Raw genomic sequence first — 26354 nt, 5'->3', positions numbered from 1 at the left:
GAAAATAGTCTGATTCTGGTATCAGGGGGAGGAGGAAAAAGGGACAACAAAGGATGAAATGGCTGTATGGCATCACCGACTCGAATGACATGCGTTTGAGTGAACTCCGGGAGTTGGTGATGGACAGGAGGCCTGGCGTGCTGCGATTCATGGGGTCTCAAAGAGTCGGACTTGACTGAGCGACTGAAGTGAACTGAACTGAATCAAGAGATAGACATAAAGAATAGACTTATGGATATGGGGAGAGGGAAGGAGAGAGTGAGATGTATGGAAAGAGTAACATGGAAACTTACATTACCATATGTGAAATAGATAGCCAAGAAGAACTTGCTTTATGGTTCAGGAAACTCAGACAGGGGCTCTGTATCAACCTAGAGGGATGGGATGGGGAAGGAGATGGGCAAGAGGTTAAAAAGGGAGGGGATATATGTATACCTATGGCTGATTCATGTTGATGTTTGACAGAAAACAGCAAAATTCTGTAAAGCAATTATCCTTTCAATAGAAGAATAATTTAAAAAAAAAGAAAGTGCCTATTTCAGTGCCTGTACATGGCACACCCTGTAAATGTTACTTCTATCACACAGTGCCCATTTAGAAATCATATTTGTATTGTGCAGGGAAAGAGAATATCCTCTCTGTGAATATGAGTCAATGAGGCTATGCTTCTTTTATCAGATCCTAAAAAGTTAGCACTAGCACATGTTTCTGACTGCCAGGTGGTTCTTTGTACACCTTCTGTGAACACATCAGTTATTACCAGCTTGAACTTCTGCTTCTCTTTTGTATCTTCACACATTTTAAGTTCATAGTACTTGCTAACTGATGCTGATGCACTTATTTCCTGGCGCAGTGAAGTTGTTTGTAAGGTTTCCTCTTGATCTCCAGAATTAAGTTCCTGTGGGTGCCTTGGAAGGCTTGATTAGCCCCCTTAGGCCCAGGGAGATGCTCAGGGGAAGGAGGGAGAATCTCTAGTTAGGGAGTCTAGAAGCAGATGTTGAGGTTGGTTTATCAAGGATTAACTCCTGTGAGAGGAAGGTGGGAAAAGGCAGATTTGGCAGAGGAAGTAGATGAATGGCAATGCAGGGATGATAAAGTCTTGGCCAATTTGTGGGGAGGCCTGGAGCAAATACTGCCTGTCAGGATCATCCTACATTAAGTCCACACAGCTTGGTGTTTACAACCGGCCTCACCTAGGCACCAGATGCTTTGGAAAGGGCATGTTCTTGGGTAAGCATTCTTCTGCACCCAGGCAACCCTGAAGGCTATGACAGTTTAAGGTTCTCTGATGACCGTCCCTCCCATTGCTGAGTGTCAAGCTTCCTTGAAGGAGGTCGGGGTGGTGAATCTCTACAACTTCTGCATGGATGTTGAAACTAGACCTGAGATTTCATCAATATTCTGAAGAAAACCTTGAGGCCTTGACCAAAATGATCACTCTTCTTCTTCCTTCTGTCTTGTGCAGGAGTTAAGTAAATAGCTTGACCTTCCCCACAGTGTTACACATTCATAAAGGGCAGAAACTAGGGATTATGCATCTGAAGATCCCATGACACATAGGATGCCCCCTTATATAATGAGGAGGATGTGGATGTTGTTAAGTACAAAACTAGGGGAGAATTCTACCAAGAGCCATGGGGAAAAGGATTGCTTAGTAGATTATTATTGATATTGTTGTTATTCAGTCACCCAGTCATGTCCAACTCTTTGTGATTCCATGGATTGCAGCACACCAGGCCTCCCTGTCCCTCACCATTTCCTGGAGTTTACCCAAGTTCATGTTCATTGCATCAGTGATGCCATCCAGCCATCTCATCCTCTGATGCCCTCTTCTCCTTCTGCCCTCAAGTTTTCCCAGCATCAGGGACTTTTCCAATGAGTCATCTAGGTGCATCAAATGACCAAAATACTGGAGCTTCAGCTTCAGCATCATTCCTTCCATGAATATTCAGGATTGATCTCCCTTAAGATTGATTGGTTTGATCTCCTTGCTGTCCAAGGGACCCTCAGGAGTCTTTTCCAGCACCAAAGTTTGAAGGCATCAATTCTTTGGCATTCTGCCTTTTCTTTAAAGTCCAGCTCTCACAACCATACGTGACAACTGGGAAGACTGTAGCCTTGACTACATGGATATTTGTCAGCAAATAATTATTGAACAATTGTTTCAACAATTAATAAGATTAATTGGCACTTATATCATATAATGTACCAAAATGAATGGCAAATGTATCAAAGTATTAACTATAAAAATAAATCCTAAAAGATAATCCTGTGAAAGTGCTGCACTCAATATGCCAGCAAATCTGGAAAACTCAGCAGTGGCCACAGGACTGGAAAAGGTCAGTTTTCATTCTAATGTCAAAGAAAGTAATGCCAAAGAAACATTCAAACTACCACACAATTGTACTCATCTCACATACTAGCGAAGCAATGCTCAAAATTCTCCAAGCCAGGCTTCAACAGTATGTGAACCCAGAACTTCCAGATGTTCAAACTGGATTTAAAAAGGCAGAGGAACCAAAGATCAAATTGCCAACATCCAATAGATGATCAAAAAAGCAATAAGAGTTCCAAAAAAACATCTACTACTGCTTTATTGACTATGCCAAAGCCTTTGTGTTGATCACAACAAACTGTGGAAAATTCTTCAAGAGATGGGAATACCAGAGATGGGAATAGGTGTTACCTGCCCCCTGAGAAATCTGTATGCAGGTCAAGAAGCAACAGTTAGAACTGGACATGGAACAACAGACTCATTCCAAATGGCGAAAAGGTTGTGTCAAAGCTGTATACTGTCACCCTGCTTATTTAATTTATATGCAAAGTACATTATGCAAAATGCTGGACTGGATAAAGCACAAGCTGGAATCAAAGTTGCTGGGAGAAATATCAATAACCTCAGATATGCAGATGACACTACTTTTATGGCAGAAAGTGAAGAACTAAAGAGCCTCTTGATGAAAGTGAAAGGGGAGAGTGAAAAAGTTGGTTTAAAACTCAACATTTAGAAAATTAAGATCATAGCATCTGGTCCCATCACTTCATGACAAATAGATGGGGAAACAATGGAAACAGTAAGAGGCTTTATTTTGGGGGGTTCCAAAATCACTGCAGATAGTGACTGCAGCCATGAAATTAAAAAATGCTTGCTACTTGGAAGAAAAGTTGTGACCAACCTAAAGAGCATATTAACAAGCAGAGACATTACTTTACTGCAAAGGTCCATCTAGTCAAAGCTATGGTTTTTCCACTAGTCATGTATGGATGTGAGAGTTGGACTATAAAGAAAGCTGAGTGCTGAAGAATTGATGCGTTTGAACTGTTGGAGAAGACTCTTGAGAGTCCCTGGGCCAGAAAGGAGATCAAACCAGTCCATCTTAAAGGAAAACAGTCCTGAATATTCATTGGAAGGACTGATGCTGAAGCTGAAACTCCAATACTTTGGCTACCTGATGGGAAGAACTGACTCATTGGAAAAGACCCTGATGCTGGGAAAGATTGAAGGTGGTAGGAGAAGGGGATGACAGAGGATGAGATGGTTGGACGGCATCACTGACTCAATGGACATGAGTTTGAGCATGACATGACTCATGGACATGAGTTTTAATATGTTGTTTGGTCATTGACAGGGAAGCCTGGCATGCTGCAGTCCATAGGGTCTCAAAGAGTTGGACATGACTGAGTGACTGAACTGAATGGATAAAAACTGAAACCACAGTGTAAGAAAACAGGTATGTATGAAAAGTCACCATATGACCCAGCAATACCACATCTAGGCATATGCTCTGAGGAAATCAAAACTGAAAAAGACACATATACCCCAGTATTCACTGCAGCACAATTTACAGTAGCTAGGACTTGAAAGCAACCTAGCTGTCCATCAACAAATGAATGGATACAGAAACTGTGGTACATATATATAATGGAATATTACTACAGCTAGAAAAAGGAACACATTTGAGTCATTTATAATGAGGTGAATAAACCTAGAGCCTTTTATACAGAGCGAAGTAAGTCAGAAAGAGGAAAACAAATACCATATGTTAACATATATATATGGAATCTAGAAAGATGCTGCTGATGAAATTATTTGCATGTCAGCAATGAAGACACGGACATAGAGAGCAGACTTAAGGAAAAGGGTGAGGGAGAGGAAGGAGAGGGTGAGATGAGTGGAGAGAATATCATGGAAGCATATACACTAACATATGTAAAACAGATAGCCAATGGAGATTTTCTGTATGACTCAGAGAACTCAACCTGGGGCTTTGTAACAACCTAATGGGCTGGGAAAGGGTGAGAGGTGGGAGGAAGGTTCAAGAGAGAGGGGACATATGTACACCTATGGCTAATTCATGTTGATGTATGACAGAAATGAAACCAATATTGTAACACAATCATAAATCAATTAAAAATAAATAAATATAATTATAAAAAAGCAGGTACATATGATTTTGATATTTTCAAATTTTAGAAGCAAAGAAAGAAATCACAAAGCAAATTCAGAGTTTGCTTTTATAATTTTAAACTTCCAGATGCAAAAAAAAGAAAAAAAATTAAAGCAAATATTTGGAAAATATTTGTAGCAGATAAAGTCTTCTTTTTAATAAGAGTTCAGAAAAGGTGATTAGGATAATAAAAATATACTAATGGAAAAAAATGGTATGAAAGTACTTTTCCAAAAAGAAGAAATACAATGACCAAGAAATATACAGAAAACATCTAGCCATTTTATAATAATCAAACGGTTGCAATTTTAAAACTGAAGAAAATGTTTTTTAATCTATCCAACTACAAATTTTGAAAAGATAATACTGTAGACAAAGATTGGGGAGATGAGATTTACATATAGATTGGGAGGAAAAATAAATTTATATCACCTTTGTTAAGGATATTTTCTGTGTGCATAAAAAGTCTGTGATCCAACTATTCTAACTTTAAAATTTTTCTGTAAAATGATCTAAGATGTAAACACTGATAAACATCCACCAATAGAGGAATTAGGATTAAATAATGATTTATCCACTTATTGTGAAGCTATTAAAAAGCCCCTAATTGAAGAATATTTAATGAAATTAGAAAGTGCTTAGGTTATAATGTTAAGTTGAAAAAAGTCACAGACAACATTGTAAGTCTAAATTCACTTATAAATATATTTATTTACATACATACATATACATACTAGATGCATAGAAGTTAGTAGTGATTATGTCAGGAGGGTGGAATGGTAATGACGGATTTCCTTATTCATTTCTTTCTCTGTTTTCAAAACTTTTACACTTTGTGCATTTCAGATAACTCAACACACATACACTTTTAAATAGGAAGCTAATAACAGAGGAAGTTAAATCTGCTCCTGCTCTTTCACCAGCCACCCATCTTCAGCTACTCACTCTAGATTCTTGAAGAAATGACACCTTCACCTTCTCAGCATCTTTAGTCAAAACACTTGAGATGACTGTCCAGAGCTGAGAGTGTGCAGATTGTTCTGGAGTATAACAGAAATAGCTTTGGAGTTGTACAAGTTTGAATGTGAATCTCAGGCCAGGCAATTACAAGCTGTGTCTCTTGGTCAACTCCCTTATATGTATTTTATGAGACTTACTTTCCTCCTTCACAAAGCAAGGTTACTTGGTTATAAATATATATCCAATATTAATGTGACAAGACCAGGATGGGAATAACTGTTCAACTGGTTCAAAGCACAAACTCAAGAGTCAGGCTGCCTCAGTTCAAATCCCAGTTTGGTTACCTGCTAACTGTGATATCAGGCCAAGTTATTTAACCTTTATGAGATGTGGTGGCTGCCTATTTAATGGGAGATAATAAGAGTGTCCACTTTACAGGGTTTTAGGAGAAGCATATGGGTTAAGAAATACTTAGATCCATCCTGGTACATGGTACACACTAAACCCATGCTTTCCACAATAATTCAATGAAGCACTGGGTATAAAACATGATTAAAGAGATGCAATTCAGTTAACCCAGAATCTGAATATCTACTATGTGCCAAGTCCTTCTAAGGAATCCACGATAGCAGAATATATAACCTCTGCTTTTGGGAAAGTAATGATTTTGAGAAGGCAATGGCACCCCACTCCAGTACTCTTGCCTGGAAAATCCCATGGATGGAGGAGCCTGATAGGCTGCAGTCCATGGGGTCGCTGAGGGTCGGACCCGACTGAGCGACTTCATTTTCACTTTTCACTTTCACGCATTGGAGAAGGAAATGGCAACCCACTCCAGTGTTCTTGCCTGGAGAATCCCAGGGACGGGGGAGCCTGGTGGGCTGCCGTCTATGGGGTCACACAGAGTCGGACACGACTGAAGCAACTTAGCACCAGCAGCTTTTGGGAAAGTAATGATTTTGAGAAGGAGGGACGTATAGAAAGAAAAAAATTTCCCGAATAGAATTAAGTAAATCAGGTTGGAGTCTTTACAGGGCACTCTAGGAGCACAAAAGGGCTTTTCATCCGTCTAGTCTAGGAGTTCAGAGAAGGAAGTGATGCTGATCATGATGCACACAATAGGTATCTCACCCACGTCCATTTCTTCCTCTATTCCACTCTGCTAATCATCTCCCCTTGTCAATCCTATGAGGAGACTAGGAGACAGGAGAGGGAATGAGGAGCAGACATGCTTTTCTTCCAGTTCACTTTCCCATGCCCACTGTAGGTAACTGGTTGTTCACTACAAATTTGCCCTCGTTTTTGACATGCATTTGCCATTTCTAGGCTGTTTCTCCTGCTCTTGCAGTTCTGTACTTCCCCTCCGTGGGTCGGGTTGACCTTTAGTGAAAGGCTATGCTAACCCTTCTGCTCACAAAGCAGTAAATACCCATGTCTTGCTGTCACAGAGTTTTAGGAACACAGGACGTCTGAAAATTAACTAAACTGCTTAGTCAATATCCAACATCCCCAGGGGTACTTCTTTATTCTTTAGGCCAAACAGGACCTGTCTGGATACTCCCTACACAAAAACAGCTGATTTTGTTTTCCAGTCACTCCATGCCTGCCCCTAATTGGCACCTTTCTTAGGAGTCTAATTTAGAAGTTCAAATCTCTCCAGTGCAGGTCAAGAATGGGCCAAGCCTGGGGAGAGCTCTTTGGAAAGGCCAGCTGCTCCAATCCTTTGGAAAGGATTGGCTAGAAATCCTGTCCTTCTTCTCTCTACCATGCTGATTCCTTATGTCTGCTGAATCTCAACTATGGCATCACCCCTTCTGAAACACATTCTCTGACTCTGCTTCCTTGCTCAGTTAGATACCGTCAGCAACAGCACCAGTCCCACCAGTAACATTTAGAATTCTCTTTCCCACTTTAAACCATGAAGTTGTAAGTGTGGCACTGTAATCCAGTGCCAGTATGGTGGTGACATGGCATGTAACAGGTGTCCAATCAGTATTTGATGAGTGAATAATAAATGAGTGAATGAAAAAGCAAACTTTTCATACAAATCAGGTATACAACTTAATGTAAGATAAAAGAGCAAATCCTGGGCAGAAATGCATCCTTACAGATTCCTGCTAGGACTCTCAGGGCTTCACAGAGGGCCACCTTAGTCATGTAAAGCTGAACATATAGCTTATTTCCCTCAATAAAAGGCCTTCAAACTCTTTCTTGTTTTATATTTTACCACATAAGGAATACATGATTGTTACAGGTTTTTTAATGCAGAAAAATAAAATAAAGAGCCCAGCCACTGATAATACTTTTAAAACGAAATTCTTTCCAAGATCTGAATGCTAGGAGGTATCTCACATGGGACTTACATGGCAGTACAGAGCAAACAAAATTCTCGGTCAGAATTATACAGAAACTAAGGTGAAATTTCTCATATGCTGAATTCTCTCTCAGAAAACACCAATAAAATACAACTCACTGATGGTAAAGATTTGAGGTGCTAAATATTTTTTAAAACACATGTTTTCATAGTGGTGAAGGACACACAACAGTGCGAATGTACTTAATATCACAGAATTGTGCATTTGAAGATAGTTAAAATGATAAACTTTATGTTATGTATATTGTCTGTCTGTCTATATCCCCTCAGTGGTCACTTTGAAATTGTCCTGAACTAAGACTGCAACACCAAGCTCGATGACCTGAGAGTGGCCATTTAAAATGAAGATTTGTAGGGAGAAAGGGGTAGTTAGGGAGTATAGAATGGACATGTACACACTGCTATATCTAAAACAGATAAGCAACAAGGACATACTGTGTAGCATAGAGAACTCTGCTCAATGTCATGTGGCAGCCTGGATGGGAGGGGAGTTGGGGGAGAATGGATACATGTATATGTATGGCTAAGTCCCTTTGCTGTCCAGCTGAAATTACCACAGTGTTGTTTACTGGCTATACTCCAATAAAATAAAAACTTTAAAAAAATTGAATGAAGAGTTGTGTCTTTGGCATCAGAAGAACCTAAACAGCCTGTATGAAGATCTATCACATGCTCTGAGAGTCATCTTCTATCTTTGTGCTTAAATTTCCCCTTAAAAGAAGTTTGAAAAGCCGTGAATCCACTAAAACACTTCTAAGCTGCCACCTGAAATACTTCATCACCAGCTTTCATAACAAATAGCATTCAGAGTATTTTGATACACTGCCATCTTAAAACTGCTTGAACTCTCAAGAGTAGAAATTTGATGCCATGGTGACTTAATGTTACTATCTATTGAAAAATACATGGACAAGTTCTTCATTAAATTTTACAAAGTCCCTTAGGTCCCTTCAAATTTATTTTCCATTTCATTTTCCTCATAGAATTTTATCTCATGAAATATAATTTTATGTGTTAAATTATTTTATTCTTGGTCTCTAATACCTTTTTGTGGCAAAAATATGTCTATAAATGTACATTTTTAAAAAGGTTTCTGTAACCCTAAGTGTTAAAGATTTTAATTTGGATTGAGTTATCATTATGATTATCAGTTCAGTCACTCAGTCATGTCTGAATCTTTGCAACCCCATGGACTGCAGCATGCCAGGCTTCCCTATCCATCACCAACTCCCAACGCTTGCTCAAACTCATGTTCATCCAGTCGGCGATGTCATCCAACCATCTCATCCTCTGTCATCCCCTTCTCCTCCTGCCCTCAATCTTTCCCAGCATCAGGGTCTTTTTTTTTTTTTTTTCTTTTAAATTTTATTTTATTTTTAAACTTTACATAATTGTATTAGTTTTGCCAAATATCAAAATGAATCCGCCACAGGCATACATGTGTTCCCCATCCTGAACCCTCCTCCCTCCTCCCTCCCCATACCATCCCTCTGGGTCATCCCAGTGCACCAGCCCCAAGCATCCAGTATCGCGCATCGAACCTGGACTGGGTCTTTTCAAATGAGTCAGCTCTTCGCATCAGGTGGCCAACGTATTGGAGTTTCAGCTTCAGCATCAGTCCTTCCAGTGAATATTCAGGGTTGATTTTCCTTAGGGTTGACTGATTTGATCTCCTTGTACTCCAAGGGACTCTCAAGGGTCTTCACCAACACCACACTTCAAAAGCATCAATTCTTCAGCGCTCAACTTTCTTTATAGTCCAACTCTCACATCCATACATGACTACTGGAAAAAACATAGCTTTGACTAGGTGGATCTTTGTTGACAAAGTAATGTCTCTACTTTTTAATATGCTGTCTAGGTTGGTCATAGCTTTTCTCCAAGGAGGAAGTGTCTTTTAATTTCATGGTTGCTGTCACCATCTATAGTGTTTTTGGAACCCTCAAAAGTAAAGTTTCTCACTGCTTCCATTGTTTCCCCATCTATCTGCCATGAAATGATGGGCAGATTTCATGAGCATAGTTATCTGAATGTTGAGATTGAAGCCAACATTTTTACTCTCCTCTTTCACTTTAATCAAGAGGCTCTTTAGTTCTTCTTCACTTTCTGTCATCTGCCATGATGTAGTGTCATCTGCGTATCTGAGATTATTGATATTTCTACCAGCAATCTTGATTCCAGCTTGTGCTTCGTCCAGTCCAGCAATTCGCATGATGCACTATGCATATAAATTAAATAAGCAGGATGAAAATATACAGCCTTGATGTACTCCCTTAGCTATTTGGAATGAGTCTTTTGTTCCATATCCAGTTCTAACTGCAGCCTCTTGACCTGCATGTGCTTGCCTGGTGGCTCAGATGTTAAAGCGTCTGTCTGCAATGTGGGAGACCTGGGTTTGATCCCTGGGTTGGGAAGATTCTCTAGAGAAGGAAATGGCAACCCACTCCAGTACTCTTGCTTGGAAAATCCCAGGGATGGAGGAGTCTGGTAGGCTAAAGCCCACGGGGTCGCAAAGAGTCAGACATGCCTGAGCGATTTCTCTTTCTTTCTTGACCTGCATACAGATTTGACAGGAGGCAGATCAGTTGGTCTGGTATTCCCATCTCTTTCAGAATTTTCCACAGTTTATTGTGATCCAAACAGTCAAAGGCTTTGGCATAGTCAATGAGGCAGAAGTAGATGTTTTTCTGGAACTCTCTTGCTTTTTTGATGATCCAACGGATGTTCACAGTTTGATCTCTGGTTCCTCTGCCTTTTCTAAATCCAGTTTGAACATCTGGAAGTTCAGGGTTCACGTACTGTTGCAGCCTGACTTGGAGAATTTTCAGCATTACTTTGCTATTGTGTGAGATGAGTGCAATTGTGCAGTAGTTTGAGTATTCCTTGGCATTACCTTTCTTTGGGATGTGAATGAAAACTGACATTTTCCAGACCTTTTCCAGTCATTTTTGTATAGTTCTTCTGTGTATTCCTGCCACCTCTTCTTATATCTTCTGCTTCTGTTACATCCATAATGTTTCTGTCCTTTATTGCATCCATCTTTCCATGAAATGTTTCCTTGGTATCTCTAATTATCTTGAGAAGTCCTCTAATCTTTCCCATTCTATTGTTTTCCTCTATTTCTTTGGATTCATCACTTAGGAAGGCTTTCTTATCACTCCTTGCTATTCTTTGGAATGCTGCATTCAAATGGGTATATCCTTCCTTTTCCCCTTTGCCTTTAGCTTCTCTTCTTTTCTCAGATATTTTTAAGGCTTTGAGGCAACCATTTTGCCTTTTGCATTTCTTTTTCTAGGGGATGGTCTTGATCACTGCCTCCTGTAGAACGTCACGAACTTCTGTTCATAGTTCTTCAGGCACTCTGTCCATCAGATCTAACCCCTTGAATCTACTTGTCACTTCCTCTGTATAATCTCTATAATAAGGGACTCGATTTAGGTCACAACTGAATGGTCTAGTGGCTTTCCATACTTTCTTCAATTTAAGTCTGAATTTTGCAAAAAGGTGCTCATGATCTGAGCCATAGTCAGCTCCCAATATTGTTTTTACTGACTGTATTGAGCTTCTCCATCTTTGGCGGCAAAGAATATAACCAATATGATTTTGGCCAAAGATGGGCTCAATAAAGGTCAATAATGGTATTGGCCTAATAGAAGCAGAAGATATTAAGAAGAGATGGCAAGAATACATAGAAGAGCCGTACAAAAAAGATCTTCACAACCCAGATAATCACGATGGTGTGATCACTCACCTAGAGCCAGACATCCTGGAAAGTGAAGCCAAGTGGGCCTTAGGAAGCCTCACTATGAACAAAGCTAGTGGAGGTGATGGAATTCCAGTTGAGCTGTTTCAAGTCCTAAATATGCCAGCAAATTTGGAAAACTCAGCAGTGGCCACAGGACTGGAAAACATTAGTTTTCATTCCAATCTCATAGAAAGGCAATGCCAAAGAATGCTCAAACTACTGCACAATTGCACTCATCTCACACGCTAGTAATGTAAAGCTCAAAATTCTCCAAGCCAGGCTTCAGTAATACATGAACTGTGAATTTCTAGATATTCAAGCTGGATTTAGAAAAGGCAGAGGAACCAGAGATCAAATTGCCAACATCCACTGGATGATCAAAAAAGCAAGAGAGTTCCAGAAAAACATCTATTTCTGTTTTATTGACTATGCCAAAGCCCTTGACTGTGTGGATCACAATAAACTGTGGAAAATTCTGAAAGAGATGGGAATACCATACCACTTGACCTGCCTCTTGAGGAATCTGTATGCAGGTCAAGAGGCAACAGTTAGAACTGGACATGGAACAACATGGACGTGAACTGTTCCTATTTGGAACAGATTGGTTCCAATAGGAAAAGTAGTATGTCATGGTTGTATATTGTCACCCTGCTTATTTAACTTATATGCAGAGTACATCATGAGAAACACTGGGCTGGATGAAGCACAAACTGGAATCAAGGTTGCCTGGAGAAATATCAATAACCTCAGATATGCAGATGACACAACCCTTATGGCAGAAAGTGAAGAGGAACTAAAGAGCCTCTTGATGAAAGTGAAAGAGGAGAGTAAAAAAGTTGGCTTAAAGCTCAACATTCAGAAAACTAAGATCATGGCATCTGGTCCCATAACTTCATGGCAAGTAGATGGGGAAACAGTGGCAGACTTTACTTTTTCGGGCTTCCAAAATCACTGCAGATGTTAACTGCAGCCATGAAATTAAAAGACGCCTGCTCCTTGGAAGGAATGTTATGACCAACCTAGACAGCATATTAAAAAGCATTACTTTGCCAACAAAGGTCAGTCTAGTCAAGGCTATGGTTTTCCAGTAGTCACATATGGATGTGAGAGTTGGAGTATAAAGAAAGTTGCGTGTTGAAGAATTCATGCTTTTGAACTGTGGTGTTGGAGAAGACTCTGAGAGTTCCTTGGACCATAAGGAGATCCAACCAGTCCATCATAAAGGAGATCGATCCTGAGTGTTCATTGGAAGGACTGATGTTGAAGGTGAAACTCCAATATTTTGGCCACCTGATGCGAAAAGCTGACTCATTTGAAAAGACCCTGATGCTGGGAAAGATTGAACGCAGGAGGAGAAGAGGACGACAGAGGATGAGATGGTTGGATGGCATCACCGACTCAATGAACATGGGTTTGGGTAAACTCTGGGAGTTGGTGATGGACAGGGAGGCCTGGCATACTGCAGTCCATGGGGTCACAAAGAGTCAGATACGACAGAGTGACTGAACTGAAATGAACTGATTTTTGTCTTGACCATCTGTTGATGTCCATGTGTGGAGTCTTCTCTTGTTTTGTTGGAAGACACTGTTTCCTATGACCAGTGCATTCTCTTGGCAAAACTCTGTTAGCCTTTGAGCTGCTTTATTTTGTACTCCTAGGCCAAACTTGCCTGTTAGTAGAAGTATCTCTTGACTTCCTGCTATTGCATCCCAGTTTCCAATGATAAAAAGAACAACCTTTTTTGATGTTAGTTCCAGAAGGTTTTGTAGGTCTTCATAGACATGTTCAACTTCAGCTCATTCAGCATTACTGGTTGGGGTATAGACTTGGATTACTATGATATTGAATGGTTTGCTTTGGAAACAAACAGAGATCATTCTGTCATTTTTGAGATTGCACCCAAATACTGCATTTCAGACTATTTTGTTGACTATAAGGACTGCTCCATCTTCGAAGGGATTCTTGCCTATAGTAGTAGATATAATGGTCATCTGAGTCAAATTCACTGTTTCCAGTCCATTTTAGTTCACTGATTCCTAAAATGTTGATGTTCACTCTTGCCATCTCCTGTTTGACCACTTCTAATTTATCTTGATTCATGGATCTAACGTTTCAGGTTCCTATGCAATATTGTTCTTAATAGCATTGGACTTACTTCTATCACTAGTCACATCCACAACTTGGTGTTCTTTTTGCTTTTGCTCTGTCTCTTCATTCTTTCTGGTGTTATTTCTCCACTCTTCTCCCGTAGCATTTTGGGCACCTATTGACTAGGGGAGTTCATCTTTCAGTTCATCATATCTTTTTGCTTTTCATACTGTTCATGAGGTTCTCAAGGCAAGAATACTGTAGTTGTTCATCATTCCTTTCTCCAGTGGACCAAATTTTATCAGAACTCTTCACCATGACCCTTCATCATGTAGCGCCACGTGTGGCCCTACATGGCATGGCTCACAGTTTCATTGAGTTAGACAAAGCTGTGGTCCATATGATCAGTTTGATTAATTTTCTGTGATTATGGTTTTCATTCTATCTGCCGTCTGACAGATAAGGATAAGAGAATAATGAATATAGCATTGATCATTACAATGAAATATATTGTAAATTTTGATTAATAATTATTAGTTAAAATTATAATTCAAAATGCATTTCTTAGTAAGATGAATAATAATTACTTCATTTAAAAGAATAAATATAACCAATCTCTAGCACAAATCAGATTCCACCTCCATTGCATTCCTTTTTATTTTTATAAATGTTTAGAACTGAGCATATGCCAACACACACTGTATCATAGAAAAAGCAAGACAATTGCAAAAAAACTACTTCTGCTTCATTGACTATGCTAAAGCCTTTGACTGTGCAGATCACAACAAACTGTGGAATATTCTTTGTGAGATGAGAATACCAGACCACAATACCTGCCTCCTGAGAAACCTTTATGCAGGACAAGAAGTAACAAGGGCATTGAACAATGGACTGTTTCAAAATTGGGAAAGGGATACTTCAAAGCTGTATATTGTCACTCTGCTGATTTAACTTATATGCACAATGCATCATGCAAAATTCTGGGCTTGATGAATCACAAGCAGGAATCAAGATTGCCAGGAGAAATAGCAACAATCTCAGATATGCATATGATACCACTTTAATGGCAGAAAGTAAAGAAGAACTAAAAAGTATCTTATTGAAGTATCTTTAATAAGAGTGAAAAAGCTGGCTTAAAATTCAACATTCAAAAAATGAAGATCATGGTATCTGGTCCTATCACTTCATGGCAAAGAAATGGGGAAAATGTGAAAAAAGTGTCAGATTTTATTTCCCTAGGCTCCAAAATCAATATGGATGGTGGCTGTAGCTATGACCTTAAAAGACATTTGCTCCTTGGAAGAATAGCTATGACAAACCTAGACAGCATATTATAAAGCAGAGACATCACCTTGCCAACAAAGGCCCATGTAGTCAAAGCTATGGTTTTTCCAGTAGTCATGTATGGATTTTGAGAATTAGATTATAAAGAAGGCTAAGCACTGAGGAATTGATGCTTTCAAACTGTGGTGTTGGAGAAGACTCTTGAGAGTTACTTGGACTGCAAGGAGATCAAACCAGTCAATCAGAAAGGAAATCAACCCTGGATATTCATTGGAAGGACTGATGCTGAAGCTGAAGCTCCTATACTTTGATCACCTGATGTAAAGAGCTGGTTACTGGAAAAGACTCTGATGGTGGGAAGGATTGAGGGCAAGAGGAGAAGTGGGCAGCAGAGGATGAGATGGCTAGATGGCTTCACTGACTCAATGGAAGTGAGTTTGAGCAAACTCCAGGATATAGTGAAGAGCAGGGAAGCTTGGCATGCTGAAAAGAATCAGATATGACTTAGCAACTGAACAACAACTAGAACTGAAAGTCTTTTTTCTTGTAAATAAACAGACATGAATGAGTTTTGTAATAGAAGTGCCATTTAATTTTTGTACACCTTTCAAGTTGTATCTCAAAATCACAAAGTGATTTATCATCAAAATTATTTTTAATGATCTAGCAGCTGACACGGAGAAGGCAACGGCACCCCACTCCAATACTCTTGCCTGGAAAATCCCATGGACGGAGGAGCCTGGTGGGCTGCAGTCCATGGGGTCGCTAAGAGTCGGACACGACTGAGCGACTTCACTTTCACTTTTCACTTTCATGCATTGGAGAAGGAAATGGCAACCCACTCCAGTGTTCTTGCCTGGAGAATCCCAGGGACGGGGGAGCCTGATGGGCTGCCGTCTATGGAGTCGCACAGAGTCGGACACAACTGAAGTGACTTAGCAGCAGCAGCAGCAGCAGCTGACAAGTCAATCAGTCCACCTTCAATTTTGTAAAATTAAAGAATTGGAAAACCTGACTTGCAGAAAGATTTGTCAGGACTGTCCTCCTTTTTCTCAGCATCTACACTAACATTCAAATAGCCCCTTGTTTAGCATTTAGGAAGATTTTGTAAACCACTGGACAATGTGCGACTAGACAGAGTCCAGGAGCAAGTTTCTTTATTTGATAAGGTAGGAGAATGGAGAATTCCTACACAGTTCAATTCTTAGGAAGCAGTACAGATGGAACTAGAAGATCTATAATTATGCCCTTGTACTCTTTGGAAAATCTTCATGTTTCCTTAGAGCATGTGCCTCTAGGGTCTGAAGAATATTGCTCTAAGTCAACTAATCAACAGACCATACAAGATTGGGAAAGGAGGAAAAGTACTGATGTGCTTGTGTAATGGAGTAATTCACTGTGTGTGGGAAGGTACCAAACCCCTCACTCCCCACAGCCACTGGGTGCTCTGGAGCCATGCTAGAGGCAGGTTTCACCTCTCCAGGGCTGTCTGCCATCACCAAGCCATGATTCCTCAGTGATTTCGGTTGTTTTCTTTAAGAAAAGGACTTATTTTTACCATTAGGTGAACCACTTCACTGGTATTAAGGTTTTCTGAAGACACTGTTAAGATACTGGACTATAGTCACGAAACTGACAGTTGAAGCAGAATTAAAGGGAACTAGAATCTGAAAGTACCCCCTCACTTGGTAGGAGAACCACCCTAGGGTGAGGGGCAGATAAGGAACAGGACACAATGATTCATCTTCAGATAATTGTCCCTAGAATCAAGGCTGTTGTCACTGAAAAGTTTATTCCTGCCCCCACCCTCATGTCATCTCATAAGTTTCATTTCTTTCTATAGAGAAAAGCTGACCAACACAGGGCTTATTTAAAATACAACAAACTCTTAAGTTTCATCTTCCACTTCAGATTCTTTTATTTCTTCAAGAAATATTTTAATATGAATACAAGAATTCTCTGCACAGATCCATTATTCCCAATTTTAATTCACACAAAAAAAGCACCCATTTGCTTTAGATCCCCTAAACATTACCACACCCCTACACTCTCCACATTCGATTGCAAGGAAATCTCAACATATAGCTTGATGTACCGTACAAACTCACAATTTTCTATGCATAGTCTGTATCTCTCCCATAAATTCCTATTGTGAATCAAGATGTAGTCTCAACATAACACTCCAGGAATGGAAGTTTTTATTCCACTCCTCATCCTTCAAAAGATGTGCTTCTCCTCAGGGTGTCCTATTTCTGTAAATGGCACCACAATGCATTGAATTCCTAAAAAATCTGTTGGCCATTCATCTTTTTCATACTCCCAAATCCAATTCATCAGCACACATATATCTTACAAAATGTGTAGGACAAACCTCCATGCTTCCTCTCTCCATCCAACTCTTCCTCTGATAGACTAAGGTTCCACAGATATTGGCAATGGACTTCTAAGAGTTTCTCTCATTCTTGCCTCTTTTAATTAATTCTCTACACAGGAGCAAGAATGACATTTTGAATATGGAAATCATATCATGTCATTTCGCTGCTTAAAATCCTTCGTGACTTTAAAAAATTGTTCCTCAAATAAAATCCAAACTTTTAGAAGAACCTATAAGGCTCCTCATTAGTGATTTTTCACCTGTGATTTTAATCACCTGGAGACATAAAATAACCACAAGAGCAGAACAACCACAACAATGAAAACAAGAATCAAACAGCAGTGCCCCATCCTAGACTACCTAAATGGGAATCAATGCAGGTAGAGTGACTACATTTTTGATACACAGTGATTGATAACAACCACTGTCCAACATGATAAGATTTCTGTCTCCTGCTCTGACCATTTCTTCCATCACGGCCTCTCTCACTCACTAAAATCCAAGCATACTGATTCAAATCTCTTTCTGAATGGACCAAATCTGTGCTTGCCCCAGGATCTTTGCACTAGCTGTTTCCTCTCTCTGGAATGCTTTATTCCCAGATTTTGATATTGGCTGGTTCCAGGCCACCATTTAGTTCTTTGCTCAAATATCACCTCTTCAAAGAAGAGAGTCACAGAGAAGTGGGCAACAGACTTGTAAACCTCCATGTCTGTGTACATGAGATCAAAGTCCTTTATCGGGATTTACCAGTATGCATGCCCCAGTGACTGCTGTCTCATGTATCCTGTTTCCATGAGCTCATTGCCATGGGCTGCCTTCCTGTTTCCTTGCCTATGGTACACAGACTTCCTGAGATGCCATCAGGATTATCACTAGGAAGCTACTTTTTCAGAGATGCAGTTGACTGGGGTGTAAAGCTCTCAGGAATAGAATGAGCTTCAACTTAGATGCCCAAGCACAATTTGGCTATAAAGGGATATACCTGTCATACACCACTTTCAGTATCTTAAAAGGACTTACACTGATTAAGAGCATGACATCTTTCAAAGAAATCATATAGATGTTCTTCCTAATGGAATCATGAAAACCTCAGAGGAAAGCTGGTACCAAATTTTCTGCACCCAAATTTGCACTGTCCAAGGTTACTTGAATCAAAGCCATTTTGTGAGACAACTTCTGCCACATTTTGGATGAAGTCAGGTGTCCCAACCCTGACTATTTAGACACATTCATCTATTCTGGACCTGCTCCCTCAGGTCAAGAACATGAACTACCCCATAGCTTTCTGCTGAAAGACATGTTTCCCAAGCTTCATTCCTGAAGTCTTTGGAGGAAGGCTGGAAAGCAACTATTCTTTAAGTCAGTTCATTGCCACACATCCAACTGCCCCTTCCTCTCCTACTCCCCACCTTTATCCCCAGACCCTCCATCAGTACATGGGTTTAACCTCATCTGCTGCTCTCTAGGGAGAATTCATTCACCCACAAGTCTCCCAAGGTGCTTCTGTTTCTGGCACAAAAAGCTGAAAATATCAAATGAACAGAAACCTCCCACTCAAAGAACATCAGTGTCATTGCAGTTCAGAGGTAGACCTTAGGAGTCTTCCTCTTCAAGCCACTGCTTTGTTGTTAGAATAATACACATATATTCTTTTCCTCTGATGATGTTGGGCAAGTTTAACTTTCTTTGAAAAAGTAACAGCTCTGTGCCTCCAACCAGAATACTGATCTTTCTTTGGAGAGGGGTCTGAGTGGTTTCACTGACCAGATGACACTGGTCAGTGCCAGCCTCTGACAGGTGTTTACTTAGGTTTCATTCACTCCACACTATGATTACACTCTGCAGATCACAGTGGCTCTGGTTTTATTAAGCAACAGAAATCTGAATTCTGGATTGAAATGCTGGCCACAGCAACAGCATCTTCTTGTCATTCTCATTTGTCAAGGACAGTTGGGCTGAAAGTAGGATACTTCAGACCCCTCATCATTTGCAATGGCCTGCTTTCTTGGATTTAATATTTCCAAAGCAAGTATCCCCAAACTGGCAAAGGGAGGGATCTGAGGAGGATAACACAGGACACATTCAACTCACTGTGTATCTGCCCATGATATCTCAAGCATGAATGAACCATGATGTAGCTAACTTCATGCAAGTGGCTAATCAAGACTGATTCGTTTATCCTATCACAGGGATTCCTCCCAAAGTGTAGGAAAGGTTAGATTGCACTACAACCTTTCCAAATGAACACACTAGAGGGGTCCAACTATCAGGACACCTATTATTTGTTTTTGTTTTATTCTGTAGGAAACAGGAACATGGAAACAAAGGGGCTCTATTACATACCTTCCAATCTTTAGAGTCTATAGATAGTGGGGTAAATATTTTACTTACATAAGGAATAGCAGTATTTGTGTCAGTGATGTTCTGAGATAGACTAACTGCCCTGTTCAGACACAGCACATCAATGCTTCTTACAAACAAAACTTCCTGAATGAGTCATGTCAAGTAGCAAGACTTCCCACTGAGTGGACATGAGAACTCTGATGCTCTGCCACTGAACCAATGATAAAATTACGACAAGAGTGCTCCTCAAAGCCTCAGTCACAGGCTTCTGCCAATTAAGATTAGTCTATGGATATGTACAATAATTCACTGAATCACCATCAAGTACCTAAACTGTACCATGACTTGTGCAAGACAATAGGAATATAAGCATGGCCCAGCTTTTCCACCCTCAGGAATACCACAATATAAGAGAGACACATAAACAGTTACTAATAAATAAAACAAACAGATACAGATTAAATAGCTTAAGTGTGATGTTTAAAGTGGCTTCCTTGCTGGCTCAGTTATAAAGAATCTGCCAGCCAATGCAGGAGACAAGAGATGCAGGTTCTCTTCCTGGATCAGTAGGATCCCCTGGAATAGGAAATGGCAAACCACTCTAGTAATATTGCCTGGAAAATTCCATGGACAGGGCAGCCTGGAAGGCTAGAGTTCCTGGGGTCACAAAGAACCAGACAATGACTGAGCATATACCCAGCACAGTGCCTTTTAAAATGTCCTAATTCAGCTGTAAAAATCATTTGATCAGGCTGAGAAAGAGACTAAGAGGTGACTGTTTTCTTTCTTCCAAACACATACCTTGATGTTGTTCAGTCACTCAGTCATGTCTTACTCGTTGTGGCCCCATGAACTACACTATGCCAGACTTCCCTGGCCTTCACCATCTCCCAGAGTTTGCTCAGACTCTGTCCATTGTGTCACAGGTACCATCCTCTGTTGTCCCCTTCTCCTCCTGCCTTCATTCTTTCCCAGTATCATGGACTGTTCTACTGAGTCGACTCTTTGCATTAGGTTGTCAAAATATCAGAGCTTCAGCTTTAGCATCAGTCCTCCTAATGCATTTTCAGGACTGCTTTCCTGTAGGATTGACTGGTTTGATCTGCTTGCAGTCCAAGGGACTCTCAAGAGTCTTCTCCAATACCACAGTTCAAAAGCATCAATTCTTTGGCATTCAGCCTTCTTTATAGTCCAACTCTCACATCCATACATGACTACTGGAAAAACCATAGCTTTGATATATGGACCTTCATCAGCAAACTGATGTCTCTGCTTTTTAATATGCTGTCTAGTTTAGTCATAGCTTTTCTTGCAAGGAGCAAGTGCCTTTTAATTTCATAGCTGCAGACACCATCTGCAGTGATTTTGGAGCCCAATAAACTAGACTCTGTCACTGTTTCCAATGTTTCCCCATCTATTTACCATGAAGTGATGGGACCAGATGTCATGATCTTAGCTTTTTGAATGTTGCGCTCTAAGCCAACTTTTAAAATTCCAGCTTGTGCTTCTTCCAGCCCACCGTTTCTCATGAAGTACTCTGCATAGAAGTTAAATAAGCAGGGTGACAATATACAGCCTTGACGTACTCCTTTCCTGATTTGGAACCAGTCTGTTGTTCCATGACCAGTTCTAATTGTTGCTTCTTGACCTGCATATAGATCTCTCAAGAGGCAGGTAAGGTGGTCTGGTATTCCCATCTCTTGAAGAATTTTTCAGTTTGTTGTGATCCACACAGTCTCAGTTGGTAAAGAATCCCCCTGCAATGCAGGAGACCCAGGTTTGATTCCTGGGTTGGGAAGATATGCTGGATAAGGGATAGGCTACTTGTTCCAGTATTCTTGGGCTTTCCTTGTGGCTCAGCTGGTAAAGAATCTGCCTGCAGTGTGGGAGACCTGGGTTTGATTCCTGGGTTGGGAAGATCTGCTGGAGAAGGGAAAGGCTACCCACCCCAGTATTCTGGCCAGGAAAATTCCATGGACTATAGAGTCCATGGGGTCACAAAGAATCAGACATGACTGAGAAACTTTCACTACTACTACTACACAGTCAAAGGCTTTAGAGTAGTCAATGAAGCAGAAGTATATGTTTTTCTGGAACTCTCTTGCTTTTTTCCATGATCCAATGGATATTGACAATTTGATCTCTGGTTCCTCTGCCTTTTCTAAATCCAGTTTGAACATCTGTAAGTTCTCATACTGTTGAAGCCTGGCTTGGAGAATTTTGAGCATTACTTTGCTAGCATGTGAAATTAGTGCAGTTGTGCAGTAGTTTGAACATTCTTTGGCATTGCCCTTCTCTGGGATTGGAAAGGACTTCCCGTGTAGCTCAGCTGGCAAAGAATCTGCCTGCAATGCTGGAAACCTGGGTTCGATTCCTGGGTTGGGAAGATCCCCTGGAGAAGGAAATGGCAACCCACTTCATTATTTTTGCCTGGAGACTCCCTTGGACAGAGGAGAGTGGCAGGCTACCATCCATAGGGTCACAAGAGTTGGACATGGACTGGAATGAAAACTCACCTTTTCCAGTCCTGTGGCCACTGCTGAGTTATCCATATCTGCTGGAATATTAAGTGCAGCACTTTCACAGCATCATCTTTTAGGATTTGGAATAGATCAGTTGGAATTCCATCCCCTCCATTAGCTTTGCTCCTAGTGATGCTTTCTGAGGCCCACTTGATTTCAGACTTGAGGATGTCTGGCTCTAGGTGAGTGATCACACCATTGTGGTTATCTGGGTCACGAAGATCTTTTTTGTATAGTTCTTCTGTGTATTCTTGCCACCTCTTTTTAATATCTTCTGCTTCTGTTAGATCCATATTGTTTCTATCTTTTATTGGGCCCATTTCTGCATGAAATATTACCTTGGTATCTCTAATTTTTTTGACGAGATCTCTAGTCTTTCCCATTCTATTGTTTTCCTCTATTTCTTTGCATTGTTCACTTTCAGTTCAGTTAAGTTGCTCAATCGTGTCCGACTCTTTGCGACCCCATGACCACAGCACGCCAAGCCTCCCTGTCCATCACCAACTCCCGGAGTTCACCCAAACCCATGTCCATTGAGTCCGTGATGCCATCCAACCATCTCATCCTCTGTCGTTCCCTAATCTTTCCCAGCATCAGGGTCTTTTCAAATGAGTCAGCTCTTTGCATCAGATGGCCAACGTATTGGAGTTTCAGCTTCAACATCAGTCCTTCCAATGAACACCCAGGACTGATCTCCTTTAGGATGGACTGGTTGGATCGCCTTGTATTCCAAGGGACTCTCAAGAGTCTTCTCCAACACCATAGTTCAAAAGCATCAATTCTTTGGCTATTGTTCACTTAGGAAGGTTTTCTTATCCCTCCTTGCTAATCTTTGGAACTCTGCATTCAGATGGTTATATCTTTCCTTTTCTCCTTTGCCTTTAGCTTCTCTTCTTTTCTCAGCTATTTGTAAGAGAGACAACCATTTTGCCTTTTTGCATTTTTTTTTCCTTGGGGATGGTTTTGACCACCACATCTTGTACAGTGTCACAGACCTCTATTCATAGTTTTTGAGGCACTCTGTCTATCAGATCTAATCCCTTGAATCTATTTGTCATTCCTACTGTATAATCATAAGGGATTTGATTTACATAAAATCTTAATGGCTTGGGCTTCCCTGGTGGCTCAAATGGAAAGAATCTGACTGCTATGCAGGAAACCCAGGTCCAATCCCTGGGTCAGGAAGATCCCCTGGAGCAGGGGAATGCAACCCACTCCAGTATTCTTGCCTGGAGAATTCCATGAACAGAGGAGCCTGGTGGTCTACAGTCCATAGGGTCCCAAAGAGTTGGACACAACCGGATAACTGACTTTCTTTCTTTAATGGCCTAGTATTTCTCCCTACTTTCTTCAATTGACATGAATATTGCATAGGAACCTAGATGGTAGGTTCATGAATCAAGGTAAATTAGAAGTGGCCAAAGAGGAGATGGCAAGAGTGAGCATCAACATTTTAATAATCAGTGTACTACAATGGATTGGAATTGATGAATTTAATTCAGATGATCATTATATCTACTACTGTGGGCAAGAATCCCTTAGAAGAAATGGAGTAGCCCTCATAGTAAACAAAAAAGTCTTAAATGCAGTACTTGGGTGCAATCTCAAAAATGACAGAATGATCTCTGTTTGTTTCCAAGGCAAACCATTGAATATCATGGTAATGCAAGCCTATGCCCACAATGCTGAAGAAGCTGAAGTTGAACATGTCTATGAAGACCTACAAGACCTTCTGGAACTAACATCAAAAAAGGTTGTCCTTTTTGTCATTGGGGACTGGGATGCAATAGCAGGAAATCGAGAGATATCTCTACTAAAAGGCAAGTTTGGCCTAGAAGTACAAAATGAAGCAGCTCAAAGGCTAACAGAGTTTTGCCAAGAGAATGCACTGGTCATAGCAAACACCCTTTTCCAACAACATAAGAGAAGACTCTACACATGGACATCACCAGATGGTCAATACTGAAGTCAGATTCATTATATTTTTTGCAGCCAAAGATGGAGAAGCTCTATACCATCAGTAAAAACAATATTGAGAGCTGACTGTGGTTCAGATCATGAACTCCTTATTGCAAAATTCAGACTTAAACACATACCTAGTTGAAAGAAGATTGGAATGTTGAAAAACTTCTTCCTCAGACTCCCAGCCATCTCAGAAAACTGTCATCTCTCACTCAGCTTAAGGGCCATCTCTTCTAGGAGGGATTTCCAACCACCCTTCATAGGTCGGGGTAGATGATGCTACTACATGTGATTTTTTATATCACTCTATGCATCGACAGAAGCTACAGTCTGTGGAATCACAGAGTCAGACTGGACTGAGCGACTAACACTTTCACTTACATTAACACTTACACTAACACTTCACATGCATTTCTTTAACATCGTTGTTTTTGCTTAGTCACTAAGTCATGTCTGACCCTTTTGTAATCCCATGGACTGTAGCCTGCCAGGCCACTCTGTCTATGGAATTTCCAGACAAGAATACTGGAGTGGATTGCCATTTCCTTCTCCCATGGATCTTACTAATCCAGGCATAGAACCCACATGTCCTGCATTGGCAGGTGGGTTCTTGACCACTGAGCCACCAGGGAAGTCACTTTAAACATCACTCTAAAGACTATTTAATCTGTACCTGTTTAAAGTATTTACTAAGTATCTGTTTATGTGTCTCTCTTATATAGTGATATTCCTGCTTATCTTCCTATTATCTTGCATAAGCCGTGGTACAAAATAGGTCCTTGATAGTAATTCAATGAATTATTGTGTACATGTCCACAGACCGATCTTACTTGGCAGAAGCCTGTGACTGAAGCTTTTGAGGAGCACTCTTCTCATAATTATATTATTGGTTCAGTGGCAGAGTATCTGAGTTCTCATATCCACTCAGTGGGCAGTTTTGCTCAACAGGTACACTTCAGGCAAGCCTTGACATGACTCATTCAGGGAATTTTGTTGTAAGAGGCATTGATGTGCTGTGTCTGAACACTGCAGTCTGTCTATCTTAGAACATCGCTGACACAAATACTGTCATTCTTAATGTAAGTAAAGTATTTAACCCACTTTCTATAGCTATTGACTGTGAAGTATTGACAAGGTGGTAGAAAACTGGCAATGTTTTGTTAATATGGCATTGATACTACTAACATTATAGCTTGAATTTCACAAACGAAAAATAATTCTTGGATGTTTTTATTTTTTCTACTTTTTAATCTAAAAACATAGAAGAAAATAATATAAAATTGTGTAAGATATAATTCCATTGCACCTTGGAATTTAAATTGAACTTGTTATGCCCCACAGTCAATTAAAGGCACTTTTCTCTAAACTCTTCTGACATTTCCAAAGAGCTTAAGATGTATTTGCTCACTTTGTGGGGTTTTGAAAACTGACTCTGAAAGAAAAAAAAATGTTATGATCACTACTGTGGATACATTTTTAACTTTTAGAATTATCTCATGAGAGACTGGGCATAATTGATTTAGAAAAGACACAGACAGCTGGGCCAGGACTTGCTCCTGTGGTAAAAATAAACTTATTAAAGGTATAAACTCTATGCAGTGTCTTTAAGACCAATGCATGAAGCGGAGCTACAATATTGAATGAGGCCATCATCATAATCTTATCCAAGGTCCTGAACTGAGCTCAGAATTCTCCCATGAGAGCCTTCAGGGATGTATTCAGTCCCATCTCACTGCATCCTTACTACAAGCAAGAATGAGTCATAGAATTGTTACATATGATGAAAAGAGATCATTATTTTCTACCTGCTCTTAGGTTTTGTTTCATTTCTTTTTCTTTTCTAATATTTTGCTGTTACTCCTCAGTCTCCAAATTGAGTTATGAAAAGAACTAGAATAATCTTCTTCCATGATCTCCTCTTTCTCCCATCTTTCAGTTCCGACAAATGATGCTCCAGCATTGACACAAGAGTCAAATACAATCACCATTTTCAGTGGTAGCCTAGATCCGCCCCCCCCCTAGTATGACCACTGGTGAAACATACCTGGAATGATAATTCAGTGGCCTGCAGGTCATCCTAGGGTTAGTGAAGTAATGGCCAGTGCCAGCAGCTAGATTTACTGCCTTCTCTATATTGTTGTAGAAAAAACGTAAAGTTTAGGACTGGAGTGGGCTTTGGTATCCTAGAGCTCTAGACATTAGGTCTTAGGCTCCAAATGGACCGTTCATTATATATCTGTGTATTTCATAT

At 40.3% G+C, this 26354-nt stretch overlaps 1 protein-coding gene across 3 annotated transcripts in view; it reads right to left on the bottom strand.

Annotated features, from left to right (window-relative positions):
* Nucleotides 1-26354, bottom strand: part of CPNE4 (copine 4) — a 681945-nt gene that overhangs the window by 339919 nt on the left and 315672 nt on the right. The window lies entirely within an intron of this gene.

The sequence above is a fragment of the Bos indicus x Bos taurus genome, chromosome 1 (genome assembly GCF_003369695.1).
Source record: "Bos indicus x Bos taurus breed Angus x Brahman F1 hybrid chromosome 1, Bos_hybrid_MaternalHap_v2.0, whole genome shotgun sequence".
NCBI lineage: Eukaryota > Metazoa > Chordata > Mammalia > Artiodactyla > Bovidae > Bos > Bos indicus x Bos taurus.
This window is presented reverse-complemented; position numbering and strand designations above follow the sequence as displayed.